Source organism: Apis dorsata, unplaced genomic scaffold (genome assembly GCF_000469605.1).
Source record: "Apis dorsata unplaced genomic scaffold, Apis dorsata 1.3 scaffold_97, whole genome shotgun sequence".
Lineage (NCBI taxonomy): Eukaryota > Metazoa > Arthropoda > Insecta > Hymenoptera > Apidae > Apis > Apis dorsata.
In genome coordinates this window covers 164,632-170,335 of record NW_006263395.1, presented here as the reverse complement: position 1 = coordinate 170,335, position 5,704 = coordinate 164,632, and the positions used below count along the sequence as shown (strand labels likewise).

Here is a 5,704-nt window from a genome sequence, read left to right as displayed (position 1 = left end):
TTTTTTTTTTTTCCTTTTTTTTTTTTTTTTTTTTCAAAATGCGCATTCGTTTGTTCTTTCTAGATGGACCCTTCGTTCCATCGGGTGGCGTTGAATTTTACGACGACGATGATGATGATGCGAGGAAGAACGATGAGAAATAGAGAAATCTCTTGCCGAGACAAAGAAGTCTTTAGATAGAATTTATGAGAGATGCGGTATAGATGGTATTGTTCGATGGTTGGAATTTATGGTCGGTGGAGAAGTGGTTGTAAAATATTGAACCGAGAGTGAATACAGAAATACATGAAAAATGTGAAAAGTTTGTAACTGTTGTCTGTGTATATAAATTATTTGATAATTTATAATTGATAAATTAATTTTGAAATTATATTCTATAATAAAGTAAATTATTATACTTGAGCTGATACGTCATTAAATTTCTATATTAAAGGAAAGAAGTTAATAGACTCTACACTCTGCAATCACCATCAACACGCGGCTCAAATATCTCTCTCTCTCAACCCATAAATCCCTGTCAATGATTAAATTACCGGGAATGCATGTAAACGTGCAACATTCCATTAAGCTAGGTAGAAAAGTCGAACAGGACAACGTGTAACTAAAACGATCGCGTGCACGCAAATTCCTTTATATCCACGGCGGAAAGGCCGAAGATCACAGAGCATAAGGATCTTAGAAAACAGGAGAAACCGTTCTGATATCGCTAATGAATGGTATTATGTATGCAACGCAACGTGGACAGAGCGATATTTCTACGAATTTTTACGCATCGAAACTATACTAGACTCTCGAAGAAATTATTCTTCAAAAATTCTTGATTTTCCATCCTAGATTTTATAATAACAACGAGTTATCGATTATCGATAAATCATGAAACAAACGCGCGTTGCGTGAAATTATTATTGCGAGATTCAGATTCATCGAGGCTTACATCTAGCAACATGGGTGTGAAAAACAAATTACAGACTCTACCCTTTCGTGTAATTGCTCTCACGATCAAATATATCTCGAGCCTAAACGACGGATTTGGTTCGAACGAAAGTTGCATGATTAATAATCTCGAGTAATCATCTCGAATTCAAATTAAACTCGATTTATTTGTTCGCTCGCTCCATTTTCATCTTTTTCGTATTCACGAAAGCATGAAGCGCAAAATAAACGGCATAAGAGCATAATTTAGAAATAAAAGAGAAGAAACTCACCTTGCTGCTCACGCGAGATACAAGAGTTTCGATGTGACACTGCCATTCCAAAGCTCTAAGAAACAGCAAATGCCACCTGCGTTCCAAAGATTTCACAGTCCTCAAAACCTGCGACGGTTCCCCCCGTTGTTCCTGTTGCTCCTGCCTCTCTCCCCCCTCCTGTCCCCGTTGTCGCTGCTCCCCTTGCTGCTGATCGTACACCTTGTCCCCTAATTTCACGACCGAACTCACGATTCGACCGTGCGCCTCTATGTCTCGTTGGAGTACCTGTCAAAAAAATGTCAAAAATTCATCTTGTAATGTCGACATTAACGAAAAAAGTACATTATAAATATAAATATCATAACTTTTTCGAATAATTACAGCCACGAATGACGGACGAAACGCATAAATCGGACAACGATAAGTATCAAATCAGTATCGTATTCGAAATTGGAAAGCGGCTTCCAAATATGTATTCCGTATATACACACGCCCATCGGTTATCGAGTGTACGAATATTCGAAAGTACCCGGAAGCCCGCTCGAGGATCGATTTATGGGGTTTAAATTGCGTTTCGGCCGGGGGGATACCGTTATCGAGGATCATCTTCCGAAAGTTTCCTTTTCGCAGTCGTTGCAGATTAAGTCATGCGTTATGCGCAGGCGCATAATAATAACACAATTAACGACCGCGATTAACTTGGAGCCGAAATAAATCACCGATAAAAAAAAAAAAAGAAAAAGAAAAAGAAAAAGCTGCGATCTCGAATTTCTTCGATTATATTCTACGACCTCAATCGCGTGAACGCGTCACGGTGATCGGATTATAGCTTCCGTTCGAGATGCTCGAAGGAGAGCCGAGCAAAGGAACTCGTTCGTCAGAAGCACGGGCGTGGAAAATCGAGAAAACCACCTGATCTTCCCGAGGAAGTCGTTGAGAACTCTGGAGAGTCGTGACATCTTAACGTTTCGCGAAATCCACCACCATCGAGATCCATCGAGAAGGTTGGAAAAAGAATTCATGACCTCTTCATTCGGGTGGATAAGATAGGGCCGAATTTCCAATTAGTCGAAAGTTCCAGTTCTATCGATCATCTCCAGGTAGAGAGATTTCTTTTTCTTCGATTGGGATGGAGATTCGAGAAACGGGAGAAACAAATTGATTTAATACGCCGTTACGAGTGACGACGAATATCCCCCCCGTTACTTTCTCGGCCTTGGGTCTTGGAGATTCAAGATTCAACTGGTTATCTCGTCTGTCAATTATCCCGCGTAATAAGTATACAAATATAGCAGTTCCCAACCCGAGCGAGATACCCAAGTCTCGGCCCACTGCAAACAGCCACACTTTCTCGCTTTTCAGTCCTGTCTTCGGACGGATTTCCTCCTTTCTAAGAATCAAGCAAGGTGAAATTCATCAATTTCGACGAACGAAATGAAAAACGAAAGAATTCTATCCCCGTCGAGTAAGCGAAGAAGAAAAACGATGCACGAGAGGTTGGTTCGCTGTTGCACGCGCATCGCAACACGCGTCGAGCTACGTGGGAACTGGGATCACGATTTTCCTGCCCACGGCTGGATCGAAATCGGCGATAACAGGCGCTTTACTCCACTTTCCTCCACGCCTCTGCTTCTAATCAACGTTCGCACTGTAATCAACCTTTACCTGTTTTCGATCGTGCACACCGTTCACCGTAAATTTTCAAACAAGATGTTTGAGTTTAAGACGAATCGATCGATCGGCGACGATTAACTCTTCCCCTCGATTCTCTTTTCCACGATAATTTTTACTCCTTCTTTTTCATCGTTCGTGATGTAATCGATTCACACCGTTCACTGTAAATTTCTAAGAAAAAGAGTCTCTCTGAAGCTGAAACGTATCGAGCTTCTCCAGGATGATGGAGGAGGATTAGGATCGTTGTTTTATCTGTCCTTCTTTCTCCTTTTTTCTCTCTCCACGGTCGAAGAAATAAATCACGGTTGAGGGCAATACCGCGGACACCCTGCACGCTTGGGTGCAAAGGTTAAGCACACGCGTACAAAAGAAACCAGTTAAAAGCCTTTATTGCTTCCGCGAAGCAAGTCAAGCATTTCGACGCCGTGCTCATTACGCCACGAGAGAGCGTCTCTTCTGAAAATCTCACTCGCTGCTCCTTCTTCTCTACCGTGTAACGAGACACGCTATATATATATATATAAGTGTATTCGATTGCAGCGAATGTAACGAGAAGCTGGATGGAATGACGGGATAACGTGCAATTTCGAAAGCAACGGATTAACGGGGGAGGAATGGATCCAATGAAAGTGGCTTGGACGAAATTGATAAAATGAAGATTATACGGGTATATCGACGGTAAAAGTGACGCGGGTGATGATTCGTTATCGATAAGGGAACGATCTTTTCTCTGTTCCATCACCTCGAACACGAATCGTTGAAATCTCTGAGCGAAAATGAAGATTGTTGGTCCGAGTTACGATTATTATTATTATTATGATTATTGTTATTATCGGTGTACTCGTGGCAATATAGTAAAAAAAGAAAAAAAAAAGTAAATTACGAAGAAAGCGGAACGCGGAAATTAATTTTTCGAATAATTTTCACGCGCGCCGTCATTTCGGAAACTGCGCGACAAAATTGGTTCAGATGTATTTAAAACGAAAACGACACTTTCACATTCTTTGTTTATTGAAGAACTTAATCTCTTTCGATGAAATTATAGGGTTATAAAGTATCCGTTAAAAGAAAATCTTGTCGGTAATAATAATAATAATAATAATAATAATAAAGTTATCGCGATAAATGATCGTGCTTAACGATTGATCAGAACTTTGGTACGTTCGATTCTCCTCGAGCTATAAAAAAAGAAAGAAAGAAAGAAAAAAAGAAGAGGAAAAAAAGGCATTACTTTAACAAAGCTATCCACTTTCCCATCTAACACGAATACACGTCGAGAGTTTACGCAACATTCTCGCAAGAAACATCCTTCTTCGTTTATCCTGACACTTGACGCATCACGCAACGAGAAAAATATTCGACGCTCTTATCCTCTAAACGTTCCTTCCTTATAAATTCCTTATTAAATAACATATTTAATTGACAGAACTTTGGAGAAAGAGATTTATATTATCGACAAATTGGATTAATTTCTATTATTCCTGGTGGATACAATAGAATCTCAATTATCTTAATCTGTCGAACGAACGATTCGCATTGGATAGGAACTTCCAATTACCTATTCGATTTCTCATTCGAGTTTACATAAGTGGATTGAATCGACGTTAATCGAGTGACTAACTGAAATTTCGTTCCAATGAATGGAGCTTTGCTCGTATCGAGGCAAAATCGATGAATTCCCCATTATATAAATTTCAATCGAACCCTCCGTGACGGATTCGAATAAATGGGATTATATTCCTCCTATCTCCATCCAGTTCAAACTCAAATTGCTCACCAATGCTTTAATCGAGTTTACACACTTCCTCCACTCCTATCTAGAATCGACCATCCAAACATCGTTCACGAACACGCGCGCAAATCGCTCCAAGATATCTCGAATAGAAATTCTTCCTCTACTCCAACTCCATTTTTTAAATTTTTCAAAACTGCCAATTTAAAATTTTCTTCCTTCCATCCGGAGAAAAATTATTTTCCAAGCCCTCGAGAGGAGATTTTATTAACAAAACGATACCCATTTCCAAGCCGAGTAGCTCGGAATCGCCACGGAACAAAGACGTCTCTATCCTCATCTCGCATTAGCCCACTTTCTCCCATAGATTGCGTACGATTACGCGCGATTGTTCCACTTTATCCGCTCGCGTCGTCACCTCGCTTTCGACCGCGTTTGCCAACCCGTTTTTCCCGACTACGCTCCTCCTCGAGAACAATGGCCGGCGGAAGGGGCACGGCCTTATATCTGATATTGAAGATCTACGCCCGGATAAACCGTAAACCCGGTAATTGCCGTTTCCAGACACCCAGGGAAGGAAATCTCGAGATTCGAGGCGGCCACACGCACACCTGCCGTCCTACCCAAGGGAAAATCGCGCGAAAGCGGGAGAAGAATAAGAATAACGGCTAATTTGCTTCCTCGGGAATAGCGGGATCGGAAGATTCGATTTTCTAAATCGATCTCGGTTCGCTTCGATTTCTAACAACGGGAAAGTATGGACTTGGAGGGTCATAAACTTTGGGAGGGGGGGAAAAAAACTTGTTCCCGGGTTTTCGATGGAACTGTTGTTGCCGAGAGGATTTTTTTTGCGATACGCGTGTGTGTGTGTGTATCGATGTCATACGATTGTCGAGACGATTGATAGTTTCCCGTGAAATTCGTGACCCGGATTATTAAGAAAATATTGGTTACGTTATTTTTAATTTCCACGATTTTCTAATCGAATAAGTCTTCGTGTTATTATTACTATAATTATTGTTATGATATTCTTGGAAGTAAATAATGATAATATATTTAGATCAATGTTATCGAGATAAACGATTATCAGCGATAAAAATATCCGATAAAT

The 5,704-nt window shown here is 40.5% G+C and overlaps 1 long non-coding RNA gene across 1 annotated transcript in view; it reads right to left on the bottom strand.

Moving 5' to 3' along the window:
* Nucleotides 1-4,319: 4,319 nt before the first annotated feature.
* Nucleotides 4,320-5,704, bottom strand: part of LOC116185095 — a 19,093-nt gene continuing 17,708 nt past the window's right edge. Inside the window, exon 3 of the long non-coding RNA XR_004149870.1 lies at nt 4,320-4,333. This is a non-coding gene — a long non-coding RNA (uncharacterized LOC116185095). The remainder of the gene's footprint in view (nt 4,334-5,704) is intronic.